The sequence below is a fragment of the Vicugna pacos genome, chromosome 23 (genome assembly GCF_048564905.1).
Source record: "Vicugna pacos chromosome 23, VicPac4, whole genome shotgun sequence".
In the NCBI taxonomy this organism is placed as follows: Eukaryota; Metazoa; Chordata; class Mammalia; order Artiodactyla; family Camelidae; genus Vicugna; species Vicugna pacos.
The window spans coordinates 4,126,187-4,147,521 of record NC_133009.1 but is presented as its reverse complement, the minus strand read 5'-3'; the positions used below and the strand labels follow the sequence as shown (position 1 = coordinate 4,147,521).

Below are 21,335 nucleotides of genomic sequence, written 5' to 3'. Positions count from 1 at the left end.
TCCCAGCCTTCCCTCCCACCCTCTCCTTCTCAGTCCAGCTGTTTCCCCGGGGAGGGCGTGGGAGGGGCCGGGGGAGGGCCGCGCTGCTCTCACTTAGCCAATCTCCTCTTGCCCTCGCCTTCCCTCTTTGAGAGCCAGTAAAGAGTTCTTAAAAACACAGGAGGGCTGGAAGGAGGAGGGCTGAGACTGGGGGGGGGGGGGTAGGCAAAAACATATTATTATTTTTAAAATTATTATTATTTTAAAATCGTGATACGAGGAAACACAGTCCGCTGGGCAGTATGCTTTTCCGGGTGTCTGTTTGAAACTTGGTTTTCTATCTAGAACGGCTCTCTTCCTCTGGAAACTAAGTATTGCCTTGAACTCTCCAAGTTAAAATGCTTTGTGGCCAGTGTTGCTACTAACTTGCTTGTCTTCCAGAAGCGCTTTCATCCTCAGGCCTTTTCGTAGCAGCAGCTGCCCTCAGGCCCACGGAGGGAGGCGTCTGAGGGTAGGGATACCGAAGCTCAGACATCATGCCCCACGGTTTGCCAATGACCTTCTTGGCCTCATTTATTTCTGGGGGAAATAAAATTATTTTCTCCTCCAAGAGATTCCTTTTCTGATGAAAAAAGTGACAGGACAGCCTGGAAGGAGGGAACACGCTCACTTTCCTTTGGGTCTCTGGTCTCTTTTAGCTGTGCATAGGATGTAACAATGCATATTAAGAAATCAAAACAAAATAAGCTACCAACCAGTTTAGCAACTCCTGTCTCCTTCCATGGGCGGATTTTTGGCACCTGTAGTTAAAACAACTGGAAGACAGTAGGGAGAAAGGAGCACGTGGAAGAACCCAATGCTTTCAGAAGAAATCTTCCTCCAGGCACAGAAGCTACTTTCACCAGATACGCCTTTTGCCTGGAAGCTGGTTTTTCCTGGATATAAGTTATCCTCGATACCAAAAGGGCACGAGGAAAAATTAAAATCAATGTACGTAGTAACTGTCAAAGTTGATTAAGCCCTTGCTGTGCACTAGGTAAATTGTGCTGTGCTAAGCATTTTCATGCATCAGTTCATTTAATCCTTATCTGAACTTCAAAAGGTGGGCACTATTAATACGCAAAATTTACAAGGTGGTTAAATAACTGGCTCAAGATCATGTAGCTAGGATGTGGCAGAGCAGGGATTTCAACTCAGACAGGACAGCCTCAGGCTTGCTGTATATTGGTAAGATGTGTCAGCCTCTATTTTGGACATAATCCCAAGTAGGAAAGATGAAATACACAGATAATGTGCAAGTCTAATAATGACAACTAGATTCATCCTTTCTTGTCTCATTTCTTTCCTGTAGCTATTCATATCTTATATAACAAGATGACACATGGCTTTTATCTTTTCTCTTGTGATCTCTGCAATATGATCATTGCAGAAGAGCAACGATCATGGGGCCGAGGTACAGAAGACGTAGGGCAGGACTAGTGAGGAGAAATGAGGTTCAAGGAAGCCTGGGATAACTCAGTACTCTGGCAGCAGCATGTGAGTAACAGAGCTGACTGAGCACCTAAGGATGATGACCTCTCTTCCTGATGTGTCATTCAAACATGTATGATGTCATAATACCAACACAACAGGAAGGGCATCTCCAAATCAGAAGTTCAGTGCAACTAGAGTTACACCCATGGATGGAGCCACTGAAGCTGATCCAGCTTCATAGGTGTGTGATTTGAACGTTTGCTAAAAAATGAATTGACTTATGAGCATTAGCCTCAAAGATGAGAGTAGGTGCATTTTATGAACGGGTTTTCAGTTTATAATAAAATGATAATAATAATGGGCCTCTCTCTTCTCCCCGGTAGGAGTAGGGACAGAGACAAAGTGATCTTTCTGTTCCTCTCTTTCCATTTTTTAACATTTTTTAAAAATTATGAAATATTTCAGATACCATGGTGTAATAAACATCACTGTACCTAACACCCAGTTCAAGAAAAAGGACTTTAACATTACAGTTGAAGTTGCTCACAAATTTTGTTCCCCTGTCCCCCCTGCCTCCTCAAGCCAGACATACACCCCAGCTGAGATAAATCACTATTCTGAAATTGCTGGTTTTCATACTCCATATCTTTAAATGTTTTCCTTGGAATCTTGCTTGTTTTTGCTTTGCTTTCTTTGTTTTGGGGCTTGGGAAAATACCAAGTATCTAAGGTTCCAAGAGAATTGGGAAAGGGACCTGGACCAGGGGAAAGAGAGAATTTCTAAAGTCAGAAACACCTGAGAGACTAAGGCTCCCTGGCTGATGCAGGTCATCATTTGAGGAGGAATGTGTGTTGCTCTTTGTATATGAATTCCTATTTGATGATCTGACTGTGGAATCTAATTACAGTCCAGCTCACCTGACTCATCTGTGTCCTCACTGTGTCTCCATCCTTGCGTGCTGGTGCAGTGTGGTCATCTCCTCGACTATCAGAAACATTTCCTTTCTCAGTACAGCTTTCCCATTGAGGCATCACATTTCCCCTACACACACACACACACACACACACACACACCCCACCTTAAAACCAAAACAGTCATTGGTCAATCTTTCCTCTTTGGGCTGCTTACAAAGTTGGAGTCTCTGCAAAACAGAGTGGACTTCCATTCTAACCATTCCCAGTACTTATTTATCCGCATTATGATCACATTCTAGCAGCATCTTTTTTCTCCTTTTCCTCTCCAAGGGAGAAGTGAAGTTATTTCCAACATGTATTATCAGCAGCCCTAGGACACACTGGGTACCCACTGTGTTCATGGCACTGGGCATGACACTCGATGCTGGGTCTCTGAGTGTATGTTGAATGTATCGGGGAGAGGGAAGGTTTTATTCCTTAAGTAGTAGCAAGAACTTGCTTTAAAGGGAAAGAATGCAGATAAGGGTGATTATAATTTGGCTACAAACCGTGGAATTGATTGGCCGGATTAAGACATCAAATAGATCACCAAGTTCTCACCAAACTATTATTAGTGTTTAGCCTAAAATAATTGGATACTTAAGGGTGTAATTAAGTGGGTTTGGATGAAGGAGTTCTGAAATTACCTAATCGTTCAGTAGTTGCTGGGAGTAGCTTCTTGTTTTCCTTCCTATCTGTTTTGAGAGCAGTGTTCCTTTGGCCTACTTACCATGGGAATTTAACACCGGGATCGTTGCTCCCGGTGTTAAAGAAAGTTTGAGGGATGAGATCTCCTAGTAGCATTAGTGAGTTTTGTAAGAAATGCCAAATCTTAACCTGTTGGAAATTGAACTGGTCTTACCACTACCCCTCAAACCTGTCCTCTCTCCTGTATTCCATGCCAGCTAATTACACCATCACACCTATCCCTCACTCAGATTCATCCCATGCCAGCTAATTACACCATCACACCCATCCCTCACTCAGATTCATCCCATGCCGGCTAATTACACCATCACACCCATCCCTCACTCAGATTCATCCCATGCCAGCTAATTACGCCATCACACCTATCCTCACCCAGATTCAGTAATTCACAGCAATCCTCCCATGTCTCCTGTGAGCTCACTCTCCTGTTTCCAGCTCTCCACCCTCTCTGCTCCAGATCAGGTCTTCACTCTTTGTGGAATCATGAGCCGTTAAAGATGGAAGAGACTTTGGAAATTCCTCATTTCATATCTTTCACTCTATAAATACACATATGAATTGTCATTCCTCTTAAAATACTTTGAGGCATTTTCATAGCATTCCGGCTGAAATTCAAAGTCCCAAAGCTGGTCCTGCATGCTTTTCCCGCCACATATTCATCATGTATTATTTACTATGGTCACATCTAATTTTTTCTGAAATTGTCATGTTTTCATACTCCTGGGCCTTTGCACATGCTGTACCCTTTGCTTGGACCCACTCCCACCCTGTCCTCCTGGCTTATTCTTAGCCTTCCTTCAAGGTTCAGCCCAAGCATCACCTTCTTTTGGAACAGGATGTTAGATGTTGCTTCATTGTAATCTCAACATAATGTACATATCTGTAGATTTAACCCACTGGGATGTAACTGTCCTCCTTCTTTCCCTACAAAATTTGAATTTGTGAAGGGCATCAGATTTTTCTGTGTATAACTCTTCTATTGTATTATAGTAGTTAGATATTAATGTCAAAACTGATGATAAACTTTTGGGAAACTGAAGTCCTTTACTTAAGAAACTTGTCTTAAAAAACTCATTTTTTTTTGAGATAGTGTTGGTAGATAATCCATCTACTGCTACAGTTTTGCTTATTTTCCCCTAAATCTTGTCCTTTGACATTACTATTAAACTACATATTGCTCTTAGAAGGAAGAGGCCTTGTCTCATCAGGGTTTTTGCAGAAGTTTTTGACCTTTTGATGTTGTGAATATATTTATATATATGTATATAATATATATCTATATCTGAGATGCTGTGAAGGTCCCAAACTAACATTGCAATAATTTAAAACATATCTGGCAATGGGCTGACTTATTTCCTTGTCTTTCTTAGACTGCTTCTAACATCATTTGTGTTCTTTATTTATCATGATAGATTTCAATGTCAAAATTATTTAATAAATAAGAAATATCAGGTTTAATAGTATTCATAAAAACTGTAACTTATAGCAAAATATTCAATACTAGAAAATGCTAGGTAACATTAATGGATAATATTTGGATCTCCCAGCAAGCTAATAGCTCTACACAGAATCCTTTGGTGAAATTGCTAATATAAGAATTTATTTTGCTTCTCAAACTTGTTATTTCTTGGAACACTCTTCATAGAATTTGCATTAAGGATATTACGAGTAAAATATATTAATATTTATTTTATTCATTAGTGGCAGTACGCAGGTCCATGGAATACACACTTACACTATGACAACAATTATAAGCAAGACAAATGGATTAGACTGTAACCATTTCCCTCTTGTCTTCTACTGTCTCAGTTCCCAGAAATGTCAACTTTACCTTCTGCTCCACATGTCAGCATTTCCTGCTCTTGCTTTTGATTTGTTATCATTGGATTCCTTCAGACCACTGACATCTCTTGTTGAGATACATAGCCATTAATAAAATATTAGTGGGCTAAATGCTTCAATCAAAAGACATAGGGTGGTGGATTGGATTGAAAAAAAAAAAGACCCATCTGTATACTGCCTATTAGAGACTCATTTCAGAGGTAAAGACAAACACCAACTGAAAGAGGATGGAAAAAGATATTTCATGCAAACAGAAATGACAAGAAAGCAGGGACATCAATATTCATATCAGACAAAATAGACTTTAAAACAAAGTATAAACATACTTTGGTATGAAACTAAAAATCAATTACAGGAAGAGAAATGAGAAAAAAAAATAACTGCATGGAAACTAAACAACATGCTACTAAAAAAAAATAGGTCAATGGAGATATCAAAGAGGAGTCAGAAAATACCTTGAGACAAATGAAAATGGAAGCACAACTTTCCAAAATCTCTGGGATGCAGCAAAAGCTGTTCTAAAAAGGAAGTTCATAGCAGTACAGACCTTCCTCAAAAAACAAGAAAAATCTCAAATAAACAACCTAATTTACTATCTAAATGAATTAGAAATAGAAGAACAAGAGGAACAAACAAAGCCTAAATTCAAGAGAAAGTAGGAAATAATAAAAATCAGAGAGGAAATAAAATAGAGACCAAAAAAAAAAAAATCAGTAAAACCAAAAGCTGAATTTTTAAAAAGATAAAGTTGATAACCCTCTAGCCAGGCTCACCAAGAAGAAAAGAGAGAGGACCTAAATAAGAAAGGAAAGTGGAAAAATAACAACTACAGAGATACAAAAAACCATAAGAGAATACTACAAATATGCCAACAAATTGGACAACCAAGGAGAAATAGACACATTTCTAGAACCATACAATATGCCAAGACTGAATCAAGAAGAAACAGACAATTTGAACAGACTGAGCACTAGTACTGAAACTGAATTTGTAATTTAAAAAAACTCCTAGCAAACAAATGTCCAGGACCAGATGGCTTCATGGGAAATTCTACCAAACATATAAAGTAGAGCTAATACCTATTCTTCTATTCCAAACTATTCCAAAAAATTGAAGAGGATGGAACATTCCCAAAGTCATTCTACAAGGCCACCATTAGCCTGATACCAAAACCAGACAAAGATACTACAAGAAAAGAAAATTACAGACCAATATCTCTGGTGAGTACAGATGCAAAAATCCTCAACAAAATATCAGCAAACCAAATTTGACAATATATAAAAATGATCATACACCATGATCAAGTGGGGTTTATTCCAGGGTCACAAGGATAGTTCAGTATTAACAAATCAATCAATGAGATCCACCACATTAATAAAAGGAAGAAAAAAAATCACATGATCATCTCAACAGATGCAGAAAATCATTTGACAAAATGCAACATCCATTTATGATAAAAAGTCTCAACAAAAGTTGAGATAGAGGGAACATATTTCAACATTATAAATGTCATTTAGGAGAAAAGCACAGCTAACATCATACTCAACAGTGAAAAGCTGAAAGTCTTTCCTCTAATTTCAGGAAAAATACAAGGATGCCCATTCACACCACTTCTATTTAACATAGCAATGGAAGTCCTAGCCACAGCAATCAAACAAGAAAAAAAAAAAAGCACCCAAATTGAGAGAAGTAAAACTGTCAATATTTGCAGATGAAATGATACAAGATATAAAAAACCCTAAAGTCTCCACCAAAAAGCTATTAGAAATAACAAATGAATTCAGTAATGTTGCAGGATTTAATATTAATATACAGAAATCTGTTGATTCTCTTCACTAATAATGAAGTATCAGAAAGAGAAAATAAAAACCCAATCCCATTTAAAATTACATCAAAAAGAATAAAATACCTAGGAATAACTTAACCAAGAAGATAAAAGACTTATACTCTGAAAACTCTAAAACACTGATGAAGGAAATTAAAGAGAATACAGAGAAATAGAAAGATATTCTGTGTTCTGTGGATTGGAAGAATTAATATTCTTAAAACTTCCACAGTACCCATTAAACTAGAGATTTAATGCAATCCCTATCAAAATATCCATGACATTTTCCCAGAACTAGAACAGATAATCCTAAAATCCATATAGAACCATGAAAGATGCCAAGTTGCCAAAACAATCTTGAGAAAAAAGAGAACAAAGCTGGAGATATCACCCTCCCTGACTTCAGACTATACAACTAAGCTACAGTAAAAAAAACAGCAGGGCACTGGCACAATAAGAGACACATAGATCAATGAAACAGGATACAGAGTCCAGAAATAAACCCACACAACTATAGTCAGGTAATCTATGACAAAGTAGGCAGAATATACAATGGAGAAAAGATCTCTCCAATAAGTAGTGCAGGGAAAACTGGACAGCTACATATTAAAGAATGAGATTAGAACATTACCTCACACTATAGACAGAAGTAAACTCAAAATGGATTAAAGACCTAAATGTAAGACCTGAAACCATGAAACTCCTAGAAGAGAACATAGGCAGAACACTCCTTGGCATAAAACGTAGCAATATTTTTTTTTGGATTTGTCTCCTAAGGGAAAAGAAATAAAAGCAAAAATAAACAAATAGTACTCAAACTTAAAAGCCTTTTAGAAAATTGAAATACAGTTGTGTACAATATTATATAAGTTACAGGTGTACAACATAGTGATTTGTGATTTTTTTAAGGTTAAATTCCACTTATAATTATTATAAAATACTGGCTATATTCCCTGTGTTGCACAATATATCCTCATAGCTTATTTATTTTTCACTTAATAGTTTGTACCTCTTTATCCCCTACCCCTATCTTGCCTATCTTCTGTTCCCCTTCCCCACTCATAACCACTAGTTTGTTTTCTGTATCTGTCTGTTTCCTTTAAACTTAAAAGCTTTTGCACAGCACAGGAAACTATCAACAAAACAAAAAGACAACCTAGGGAATGGGAGAAAATATTCACAAATGATATGACAAAGAGTTAATATCCAAAACATATAAACAGCCCATACAGCTTGATATCATAAATACAAACAACTCAATCACAAAATGGACAGAAGGGGGGAGGGTATAGCTCAGTGGCAGAGTGCATGCCTAGAATGCATGAGGTCCTGGGTTCAATTCCCAGCACCTCCATTGAAAAATAATAAATAACTAAACCTCGTTACCTCCCCCACAAAGAGTTAAACAATAAATAAATTTAAAAAGAAACAAAATGAGTGGAAGACCTGAATAGACATTTTATCCAAAGAAGACATGCAGGTAGATGGCTAATAGGCATGTGAAAAGATGCTCAGCATTGCTACTTATTAGAGGAATGCAAATCCAAACAGCTGAGATATCATCTCACACCTGTCAGAATGGCTATCATCAAAAGGACCACAAACAACAAATGTTGGCAAGGATTTGGAGAAAATGGAACCCTTGCACACTGTTGGTAAGAATGCAAATTGGTATAGCCACTATGGAAAACAGTATGGAGGTTCCTCAAAGAACTAAAAATAGCACTAGCATATGATTCAGCAATTCCAGTCCTGGGTATATATCAGTAAAAAATAAAAACACTAATTTCAAAAGATACATGAACCCCAATCATTTACAATATCCAAGATATGAAAGCAACCCAAGTGTCCATCAACAGGCAAATGGATAAAGAAGATGTGATATATATATATTACACACACACACACACACACACACACACACACAGGAATACTACTCAGCCATAAAAAAAAGAAACATCACTTTATCCTCTTAGTTTCAGTACAGACACTCTTTGTTCTATCCTCACCTGAAAGAGGTTGTAACAAGCTCTAAGTTGCTCAGTGAGGGAGGGGAGATCTGAGAGGTCTGTTTCTTAGCCAGATTCTCCATTAAAACTTTTTTTTTAATTTAAGTATGGTCAGTTTACAAGTTACATCAATTTCTGGTGTACAACACAATGCTCCAGTCGTACAGGAACATACATATATTCATTTTTGTATTCTTTTTCATCATAAGTTACTACAAGAAACTGAATATATTTCCCTGTGCTTTGCAGTATAAATTTGTTGTTTATCTACAGATTTTCTATTTTCAAGGTTTTTCCATCCCTGTTTCCAGAGGTATTAACACCACCAATTTTTGAATTTTTGGGGAGCTCCACAGAAAAGGGGTTGCTGGCTTAGGATTCAGCTTTTTCAAATCTGCTAGGTCGGTTATCACTTATCCAACTCCTGGCTAGCTTCAAAATTTTGTTGCTATTATTACCCTTACCATCTCATTATCCTTGGGAGTTATTTATTTATTTATTTATTTATTTATTTATTTTTAACACTTTTTATTCATTTGTAATAATTTCACAATGTTGTGTCAAATTCCAGTGTAGAGCACAATTTTTCAGTTATACATGAACATGCATATATTCACTGTCACATTTTTTTCTCTGTGAGCTACCACAAGATCTCGTTTATATTTCCCTGTGCTATACAGTATAATCTTGTTTATCTATTCTGCATTTTAAAATCCTATTCTGTCCCTTCCCACCCCCTTGGCAACCACAAGTTTGTATTCTATGTCTATGCATCTGTTTCTGTTTTGTATTTATGCTTTTTTTTTTTTTTTAGATTCCTCATATGAGCGATCTCATATGGTATTTTTCTTTCTCTTTCTTGATTACTTCACTTAGAATGACATTCTCCAGGAACATCCATGTTGCTGCAAATGGTGTTATGTTGTCAGGTTTTGTGGCTGAATAGTATTCCATCGTATAAATATACCACTTCTTCTTTATTCAGTCATCTGTTGATGGACATCTAGGCTGCTTCCATATCTTGGCTATTGTAAATATTGCTGCTATGAATATTGGGGTGCCAGTGTCATTTTGAAGTAGGGATCCTTCTGGATATATGCCTAGGAGTGGGATTACTGGGTCACATGGTAAGTCTATTCCTAGTCTTTTGAGGAATCTCCATACTGTTTTCCGCAGTGGCTTTCCTTGCTTCCCTCTCCCACTCTTAATGATTTAGATGTCTTATTTTACAATTTTGTGTTTATTCTTTTTGCAATTCATGGCAGTTATCTCCTTTCCAGTTATGAGTTTCTCATTTTTGTAGCATCCTGCTTCTTTTCTATTTTGAGTAAACCTGTCAATATTTCTTTTAGCATGGGTTTAGTGTTGCTAAACTCTTTTAATTTTTGCTTGTCTGTGAAGTTCTTTGTCTCTCCTTCTATTCTAAAGGATAGCCTTGCTGGATAGAGTATCCCAGGCTGCATCTTTTTTCCTTTCAGGACTTTGAATATATCTTGCCACTCCCTTCTGGCCTGTAGTGTTTGTGTAGAGAAATCAGCTGAGAGCCTTATGGGGGTTCCCTTGTAACTAACTCTTTGTTTTTCTCTTGCTGTCTTTAGGATCATTTCTTTATCCTTGACTCTGGCCATCTTGATTATGATATGTCTTGGTGTGAGTCTGTTTGGGTTCTTCCTGTTTGGAACCCTCTGAGCCTCCTGTACTTGGATATCTGATTCCTTTAGGTTTGGGAAGTTTTCAGTCATGATTTCTTCAAAACCTTTTCAATTGCCTTTGTTCTTTCTTCCCCTTCTGGAATCCCTATTATGCATAGATTGGCACACTTTATATTATCTCATAGGTTCCTAATATTGTTTTCATTGTTTTTTATTTGTTTTTCTCTCAGCTGTTCTGATTGTGTGCTTTCTGTTGTCCTGTCTTCTTGGTCACTTATTCGTTCCTCTGCATTATCTAGTCTGCTTTGTACAGCCTTTAGGTCAGCTCTCATCTCAGCAAATGGGTTTACTAATTCTACTCGGTTCTTCTTTACAGCTTCTATTTCATTTTTGACATATTTTATATCTCTAAACACTATTTCTTTTAGTTCCTTCAGTACTTTGATCACTCCTTTCTTGAAATCTTTATCTAGTAGGCCATCAATGTCTATTTCCTTGATCGTGCTTACAGGGGATTTCTCTTGATCTTTTAATTGCTTCTTCTCTGCTTCTTGATATTGCTCATATCTCTCTGGCACTGTGGTTTAAGAAGTATCAGTTATCTAGTTCTCCTGGAGATGCTGTGCTCCTAATGATTTTATTGAGAGGTCTTGTGTCTTTGCCCTGTTTCACCTACTCAGCTTGCAGTTTCCAGAGGCCCTCTGTTGGTGCCCTCATCTGTGCTGCTCCCAGTGGCTGTCGGCTAGCAGATCGCGCCCCCTCCTAACACTGGGTCAGGAGCTGAGCTCTTACCCATTGGGTGGACGGGTCTCTCCCTCTCCCAATGCTGCCATCGGATGCTACGCTTAGGGGGAGACAGGTGGGTGGATTGTGCCCCCTCCCAGCACCATGGTCAGGTGCTGCATTCCTGCCAGGAAGATGGGTTGCTGCCTGCCCTTTCCTGGTGCTGGTCGCTCAGCTGCTCTGTGCAGCTGCCCACTCTGCCTAGGGTTGGCGCTCTGAAGGTGGGCTCAGGGAGACCGCAGAATGGCCCGGCTCCTGCTCCGTGCCAAATCTCAGCTCCTTGTTTGTCTTGGTGGCACAAGTTCTCTGAGGTTCCAGGGCAGAAAGATCCTATCTGCCTCGGGCTGTAGACAAGTCTCAGTCCTGCCTAGGAGGTTGTGGAGCCCCCAGTGTGGATTCAGGCCTCGGCCCCGCCCCTGCCCAGGCGCTCGCACAGGAGGAGGTGGTGGCTGCGGCTGCGCCCTGCCTCTCTTCTCGTGAGAAGCACCAGTAATGGCAGCGTAGGTCTGAGGAGACAAAGGCTATGGCACCCCTCCCCCCAGGGCACACCAGCCATGTTGCTTTGCTTTTTTCACAATTTATGGGGGACTGAGGTTGTTCTGCTCTGTATCCCCTCCCAGCCACGGCACGCAGCCCCCTGCAGTCCCCCGGGGCTGCCTCAGTGCAGCCGCCCCCGTTCTCTGCCTGGCTTGGGTGGCCCATCCCGGCCCCAGCTGCTGGCTTGCATCTCAGGCTGGGTGTTGTGGGGACCCTTTGTGCCCATTTACCTCAGTTCTGTCAGTCAAGGGGTGCTCGGGACAGATCTGAGCCTCTGAGGTTCCCCCTCCGTCCTGCTGGCCTCTCCATTGGAGAGGGGGATGCCCAGTGAACGAGTGCCAGTCCTCCTTTGCTGCTCCCTTCCTGTGGGACCAGTCCCACACTGTTTTGCTTTTTCTTCTTTCATTTTTCCTTTTCTCCTACCAGATTTTTTGTATCTTTGTCTTTCGAAGAGGGCGATGTTTTGTCAGAGTTCAGCAGGTGCTCTGGTTGGCTGCGTAGGTCCGTAGATGTGAGTTTTGGTGTATTTGTGGGAGAGGGTGAGCTACGAGCATCCTTCTACACTGCCATCTTGCTTCTCTCTATCCTTGGGAGTTTATGCCCTTTAAAATTCTATTATCTTTTAGTGAAATGATAATATGAATATAAATAATGAATATGAATGATAATATGAATATGAATATGTTGAACTTGTTATCTTTAAAGAGCCATCCCATTTAACCCAACCCACATCCATCTGGCTTCCTTTTCCACTATTTCCCTGAAATGGCTCTTGTTCATCAATGAGTTCTAGGTCGCCAAATTCTACAGACTCTTCTAAACCTCCTCTAACTTGATCTTCATACAACATCTGACTAATATCCAACATTGTTTGACCATGTTCTGTTTCTCAAATAACTATTTTCTCTTGGATTTCATGACATGAAATTCTCACACATCTCTGATAATTCTCAGTTATCTTTGGTGGCTCTTCTTTAACTGACTTCTAAATGCTGGTCCTTTTTCCTTTATCTCTGTGGTTTGGTGCTGAGCCTTCCGCTCTTCACAAACTCTCTCTAGTTGATCTCTTCCACTCTTCTATCTTTTAACTATTTATAGCTCAAGAAATCCAAAATTTAGATCTTAATATTTAGACATAGTTTTTGAACTTCCAGTCTATAGTTGTCTATATGATATCTTTTCAGATGATTCAGAAACATCTTAAACCTAACATGTCTAAAGTCTTATTTTCTGTATTCTTTCCAAATATTCTCCCTCTCCCTTGTCCATGGGTCAGTAAATGTCACTTTCATCCACCAGTGGCTTGAGTAAAAGCCCTGAGAGATATTCTAGATGCTTCCCTCTCTCTTACTCCTCATGTCACCAAGTCCTGGAAATCCTATCTCCAAAGTATATCTTAAAACTATCCTCTTCTATTAATGTTTATCTAGTCCAAGCTATCATCCATTTATTAGCTTTTCATCCTTAAAGAAGTTATCAAATCTCTCTAATCCCAAGTAACCATATCTACAAAATACATAAGATAATAATAATAATATATATCCCATAGAGTTATTGTGAGGATTACATGACATAATGAAAATGCTCTGTACAGTGTAAGCACTCAAAGATGCTATCATAATTATTACATCATCATTTATATATGTCATATATATATGAGGCAGTAGCCTCCTCCTAACTGGTCCTCCATTTCCATTCTTGCCCCCTTAATCCATTCCCTGCAGGGCAGTTGAAATGACGTGGAGAAACATAAATTTGATGCTTTCCTTAAAATGCCTTAATGTCCTCCCAATGTTCTTTGGATATTCCTAAATTACACATTAACATCATTCATTTATATGTTCATTCAAATAAGTATTGAATGCCTACTATGTGTCCAATTCTTTATTAGGTGCTGAGAATACAATGGTAATAAGAAAGAACCAGTCCCTGCCCTCATGGACAAACTACTTGGGGACACAAATACAAAATAAACAAGCCAATAAATGTGGTACATATGAATTAGGGTAAGTGCTTAATATAGCTTACGGATGTTGTAAATCTGAATACTTGCTTCAAAAACTTCATCTCGTGTTCCTCTTTCCCTGTTTACCACACTATTTCCACACTATTGCCTGGAAAATATTTCATTTTCTCCTGCAACATAGTGTTTGCAAATGTTATACCCTATACTTGGAATGTTCTTCTTACTCATAAGTTAGGACTAACTCCTATTTATGCTTCAGGTTTCAGCTTAAATGTCACTTTCTCAAAAAAGCTTTCCCAGATTAATCACTTTTGATTAGATTCTCCAAACCTAGTATTCTCTTCACAGCATCTCTATTTCTGTTCCTTTATAGCATTGTTTCCCCTCACCCATCCCATGTATTCTCAGCATCCATGGTAGTTCCTAGAGCAACATTAACAATCACAAATGCGTATTGAATGAATGACTATCTTTGTAATTCTGAGGCATTCGATACCATATCGTACAAGAATTTTTAAAAACTGCTTAACAATTTATCTGAGATAAACTGACTTTAGTTGTTCTAGCCAAATTCAAGATAATTTTCTCAGTCTTCATTGTCATAGATTAAGAGTGAAAAAAATAAGGCTCGATGTGAAAGGATGGGTCTAATGGGAAGAGTCACTTTGGCAGAAAGTCAACATAATTCGAAGTCTGTTCCTTAGTTTTGTAGGTTTAAAAAAAGGTTAGTTTACTCCATAATATTCAAGCTCTGGGAGAAGTAATTTAATCCAATAAAATTAATAAGAGAATTAATTATCAATCCCAATGCAAAGTAGTTAAATCATAGAAGTTTGGAATTCTATAGTTGTAAAGTTCTGTACACAATTAGGATGGATAATTTTGTGAAATACCTCACATAATAGACTCTAAAAAATGATTCTCATTCGATGATAAAGGACATAGTTTCTACTTAATTCAGTATAAATATCCAACAGGATAGAAGTGAACTGTGCTAGACATTCATGGTTACTTGATAAAGTACTTCTTCCTTCTGGACAGTTTTAAATAAATACTGACAAATTCTTACTATTCCCCCTCCTCCATTGCTGATGATAAAATTGTTATTAAATCATTTGCTTCATATTTCCACTTCCAAGATTATATCTTTTTTTTAAAAACAATTTTTTGGTAGAGTTGTTTCTTGATTATCATAAAAAAGGTGTTGCTGAGGACCCCCATTTCCAGTAATGCTGGACTAGGTAATTCAGATAAACCCTCCTTGCAGAAGTAGTGGGGAGCCGAAAATGTGGTGAAGAATTTGAAGAATTGCCAGGCCTGTATCAGGATGAGGATAGAGGTCGGGTGTGATGTAAACAACATTTGAGGCCACTTTTCCTCTGGAGACATTCCTCTCTTCCAGAATGGTTGCCTGAGATGCTACAGGATGCTTCTGGTAGCTCCACAGAAGCAAGGGATCAGAGACTGGAGTCCAGGATCCCTAATGGTTGGGACCTAGTGAACCACACTTACTGTGCGTTGGGATCTCAAGGAGCTGCACCCCAGGAGTGAGCACGAACTCCCTCGACACTGGGGAGGGGACGAGCTGTGTCGGACTTACTAAGTTATGGTTATGTCTATATATTCTACTTTATTAGCTACTTCAGGTCTTATCAGGAATAGTTTTTTCTATATTTTGTATTTAACCTCAGCATTGATTTTGAACTTGACTTGAGTAAGCTTCAACTTCAAATTAACAGCTTTCAGCCTACTGCAATTATTTAAGAGGGCCATTATTAGGGTTTTAGAGCAAGGCCAAGTCACTGTGGCACCAACTCTAATAGCTTAACTAATAAAGGCCTTCAACTGAATACACAGAAATTGTAAGTTCAGAAAACTCTTTCTGGTGTAAGGAAAGAATTTTATGACAGGCAGTGAAACAGTTAAGAGGGAGGCAGGTACTAAAGCAAAGAGAAAGGACTATTTATTCTCAGAGCTGTTTCCTCATGAATTCTCGATTATTTTTTAAATCACACATGTGGAACTTACTAAAGTTTTCGTGAGTTTGGGGAAATATGTTCATGATACCCTGGCAGTTGATTTTATCTGATTAATGCCCTCAAAAATCTATGAACACAATAGAGACAAAGACAAGTCAGAAAAAACTTTTAAATACAGGAACTATTTGAGATGCTGCCTTTTCTATTCTTGAATCTCTCATTTTAGTTTTAGAAATATAATAAAATAAGCATAGTATATACTACTCCCAAATATAGAAGCTCTACTTTGCAGCCTCCACCATATTACTAAATATGAGTGCAAGCCACTTCTTTCCAAACACTAATGGATGGAAGAGAAAAATAAAAATAAAAAAAAAACCTCAAATACTTTTTTTTTCTAGGGAAGAAGTTCTTTTTGTAATTATTCATTTCACAACTAGCATTTGAAACAAAATTTTCAAGATGTTGGGGCATAACAACTTGTAACTATTTTTCATAAGGCAGAAGTTACATTGCAATACTCAAAAGCATCCTCTTTTCTATTTATGTTAGGTTTTTAAGGTAAATTTTACTTCGTAATGGTCACCCCTTATTGGTCAGAGTTCTTTCCTATAGAGCCTCAGAGAATAAATCTAATTCATCTTTCAAATAACGCTTTTCCAAATGTGAAGTTGGCCATCACCATCAATCTGCTATCCCTTTTCTCTGGGTACATTCTACAGTTCCTTCAGCTCAACATGACAGCTATCAAACCTTCGTTTTCCCATCGTTTTACAGGCAAAATCTCATCCATATTTCCTATGCAATGTGATTAAAGCAGGATGCGTTAACACTATTGCTGCTGCTGCTGCTGCTTCTTCTTTTTAAAGCTCATTTAACAATTAAAATGCAACTATTTCTTCAGCCCCAGTCACATCACCCTGTTGGGATCAGAATTATAGTTAAGTACTATTGCTATTTCTTTGTCAACTCAACTATGAAACCAGGTTTTATTCTCGCTGGACTCACACAGTGGGTTGTTTTAGAACTTGAGGGCAGGACTTCACATTTATGAGTTATTTGATTTTAGGATTTTCAGCCTGTTAAGGTTTTTGAATTGTCATTTATTGTACTATCAGCCCTCTCTGGATTTATACTATCTGTAAATTTTAATAACTATCTTAAGTAGTGGGTTAAGATAGACTGCATGAGGCTAAGGCCATAGGGCTGACAGAAGCCATCAGAGGTCTCTGGAAGTTGATACTGATGCGTTAAAGTAACTGTGGTCATAGTTGTGGTTCTGACTTCCACCATGCATCAACATTGCCTTGAGGGCTTGTTATAACAGATTTTTGGCCTCATTTATTTCTGATTTCTTTCTTGATCTGCATTTCTAAAAGTGGCCAGGTAATGTGATGAACAGTTTGCGAAGCATTGCTTTATGGGTGCAGTTAATTGTTGAACAAGATACAACCACATGAGACTCCTTACAAACCTTTTCGTATGAGGTTTGGCTTGACTTATTCTAAGTTTGGATTTATGCCAATTCCCAAACACATCCTTTGTTCTGGTGAACAAATTGATTAGATTGCATTATGGTTCCACTTCCATAATTTTAAAGCTTTCAATGAGAAGGAAATAAAAGTAGTTCAATTTAGTTAGCAGAAACCTGGCCAATTCCAAGAATCCCAGTGTCGTTTCAAACAAATATTTAAATGCTGACATTGTGAATAATTAATTATCAAGTAAATTCTCCCAGAGAGATGTTGCAGCTTCCAAACAGATCTAAGTTCACAGAGATCTCAGCCTATTATAAATGAAAGGGAACTTGCAGCCTTTCCACTTTGACAATTTGTCAGCAACAGACGCTGAATTACAACTTTCAGGAGCTGATTGCATACCAGAAAATCAAGAGTCAAAGAAGGGAAATTTCAGATACCCTCTGGTGTTTGACATGAGAAACTAAAATGTTTCTTCTTTCTAAGTCACTAAGTTTCCACCTACAGCGTGAGACTTGGCAGAAATTGGCACACAAGTCAAAGTGGTTGTCTATCAGCTTTTGATAATAAATACGTAACTTGAAGTGTAGCAGCTGTTCACTGGCCCTCTGCCCTTCCCCAAATATGCTCAGACAACAATATTTTCACTTCATTTATTCCTTCAAAACAAGTCACTTCATACAATAGCATTTAGGTATTTAAAATTATACACCTCATAAATAAAATCAATGCATCTTAATGACAAAGGCAAAATCACATAAGAGTTGTACAAAATGAAATTAGACATCTCCCAGGTAGCAGCAGTGCACTAACTTTGAAAAAATGATGGCAAATAAACAAAGGAATATTTTTAAAACAAGAAAGCACTGTCCATTTTCATTAAGGAAAAAATAGTTTCTTACACCAAGAGAAACAGAACTTGGTTCTGTTTTGTCCTTCCTTACTACTTTTCAAGTCATATTTTAAAGCTCTAAATTTGATGGTTTGGTGGGTTTCTTTTTGCTCCAGGAATTTCAACCTCTATTGCATTAACACAGGAAATATAGGACTACTGTTACCCCCTATTCCTTTTGACAAGCTATATTTTAAGGTTAATTCAACACCCTTTTAAAGGAAAAAAAAATTACTCTTCACTAAGGAAATTATATTTCCTGTAAACAGCTTATGTCACGATGGCACCAAGGTGAACTGGGAAACTGACAAGAAGGTGCCCTGGTCCTTTTAAGCAAATTATAGGCTATAGCTAACCAAGTATCCTATACTAGTTACGAAGTCAGGCTCATGTAATCTTAGTAGAAATTGTAAACCTTTCTTAAGTTAATTTATTTACTTATAGCTTAACTAAATCATATCTTCACTATCCCTAAGCTTCTAATGTAGGTTTGTAATCCCTAAACTTCTAGATGTAGGTTTGTAATTTTAAAAACAAGTATAAAAAGGCATCATAGCAAAATGCTTATATTTGTGGTTTTATATTTTACTGACAAGCTTTTCAGTTGTGGCCTTGCTACATTCTATGCCAAGAAATGGGCAAGGGGGGTTAAGGTGACACAAAGGCATTGCTTAAAAATTTTTTTGAAAAGCAAAATTCAGGATTAGGAATGCACTCATTTGAGGATCTCTTTTGTTTACGTGGTACTTCATTTTCTGGCCCCTATCTCCCTTTACTCTAAAACAGTAGGGTTATCAATCTCTAAACTCTATCAGCCAAGACCCAAATCAGCACCCCACAATTCTGTATCAATGTAATAATTTCTTCAAAGTCAAATATTCATAGCACTGTAAACAAAATGTCAGCTAAGTTTTGGAGAAGATGGAAAAAAAAACACCCTTTCAGTCAGGGAAGTCTTAATAATATTTTTAAGTTGGCTGAAATATCTCAACTCTTAGAAGAAAACATCTTTAGTTAATAAACTTGCTTATTCAAATCAAGTGTTTCACTTTATACTTAAAAATGTTGCGTATACGTGATACTTTTAAAACCTCTGACTCAAAAATCAGCTCCCTTAAAATAAGTTTGCTTAGAAACAATAAAGAGTTTTAAGGATCTAATCTTTTAAAAATTGTAGTAGTCATCTTTGTGCTACAAGGACAAATCTGAATACCGCATTGTACAATGAATAATAAACAATCACATTACAGAAATAAGTAACATTTTGAAAGCTAGGGACAAAGCGTGCTTCTAAGTTACTGAAATCGAGTTCTACTGTTACCAAACACCAGCATATTGTATCACTGGATACACTATACACTGATGGTAACTGTTGATTTAGAAGAGCTGACTGTTAGCAACTCAAGAGTTACATTTTAATATCTTGGATAAGATCCCTGGAGAGGGCTGACATGTAAACTTTTATTTCATATTTTTAAAGTGCTGCAAACAATAACAAAAGCATGTTCTCAACACATGAAAGAACATAAAAATCTTAATATATGAAAATTTAGGAAGGCCACCTGATTCATAAAGAAAAAAAAATCACTCTGCTAATTCTGTATACTCCCCATTCAACTTTTTCAAAAAGGACATAGAAAACTGTTCAGTTAGGATAACTTGCAACATTCATGTTTTAATGCCTACACAAGATGGAAAGAATAAGCTACAAATGCAAGTTAGGTCTGGGTATTTAGAGGCATGTATAGGTAAGTAATACAGCGTTAATTCATTCCTGATTATGACTTTGCTGGGAATTGAACTTCATGGAATAATCAAGTGGCGTGACTGTATTAGTTTTTGTCAACAGGGTCAAGCTGACCAGCCCCCAAACTTTCCAAGATACCACATGACTGTGCTCATTATCCATCCATGGGAATCAATTAAGAAATCAACCATGAACCATTCACAGAAGATGTACCACACTGATGTCTTCACAGGGCTATCATATCACAAAATTCCCAGAGAGATACATTTGAACTTCTGAAATCACTCTATCCAGAAGTGTATCTTGATGGCCCTGTATCTAATCTACAAATCCAAAGACGGCTAAGGGAAAGAAGAGTAAGGGAAGGGAAGAGTAGGGGATCGGAAAGCACAATCTTCAGTCATTCTGCTACTAATGTAAACTATCCTTATTTTAATTAAAAAAAGAAAACAAACTCTTGTATGGCAGTCAAAAACTGAATGAATAGGAAGAAGGGTTTCACTCTGCTCAAGTGCAAATTTAAGAAAAAATTCATTTTAATCCTGCTGCAAGGTTTACAAAATTCTCAAGATTAGAATTTACATACACTAATAAATTAATTTCCAGAGTATAATAAGTGCAATTAAAAAAATCTTTAAGTTCTTTTGAGGCTTAGAAGCTTGAGTTCACAATAAGTACGTTTAGGTTTTTAATTCCCAATAATTAAATCAAATGGTCTGCAAATAGTGCTTCATCTTGAATTTCCCATGATCAAAACATTAAAATCCTAGTGCTGAATTTCAGCAGATGATTAAGTTAAAAAGTCATTATTGAGAGTGATCTATCAGTGATTAACTGAGGAATGCACAACCTAGTTAATATGTAAATTAGAAATAAAACAAGATCTCCTGAATAAATGTCTGACACTTGTTATCACAGCATAAGCTTAAATATGCAAACAAAAACACTTAAAATGAGTTTTAATTTTATAAAATATCAGGTTGTACTTCCTTCCATTTGTTAAATTAAAATCAAATGTAGATAAAGTATTCTCAATTTTAAAGTGACAGAAATTTATGTTGGGAAACACATCAATATATGCCTGGTAAATTATAAATTACTCAATAAATATTTGTTGCATGAATAGACATCACTAAAATTCCAGTAAGCAAATATCAAGTTTGGCCCCTGAAATACTTAAAAAAGGAAGGCAAGGTTTATGAATAATGATGCATAAAGCTCAAATTGATGGCTGTTACCCAGTGGTATACTCTTAACTTACAGCTTTAAATTTAATATTTTCTGGGGGAAATAAGAGATACAAAATCCTTTAGACCAGATGACAGCTACAACGAGATTTTCAATCATGTTCTTCTGTACATATTATGATTGCCAAACATTAAGTATCACAAGCTCACAAATGCTATTTTTAAGGCTCAGTAAAATAGAAAATTAAACACTTTTGAGTTATACTGACTATAACACCTTAATGCAAAGAGCTGTCCATACAAAAGGTACTCAGGAAATGTTATC

The 21,335-nt window shown here is 37.3% G+C and overlaps 1 non-coding gene across 1 annotated transcript; it reads left to right on the top strand.

The window, feature by feature from the left end:
• The first annotated feature begins 8,061 nt into the window (after positions 1 to 8,061).
• TRNAS-AGA (transfer RNA serine (anticodon AGA)) lies at positions 8,062 to 8,134 on the top strand. Its single transcript has one exon. It is a non-coding gene; the product is annotated as a tRNA-Ser (tRNA).
• Positions 8,135 to 21,335: the final 13,201 nt, after the last annotated feature.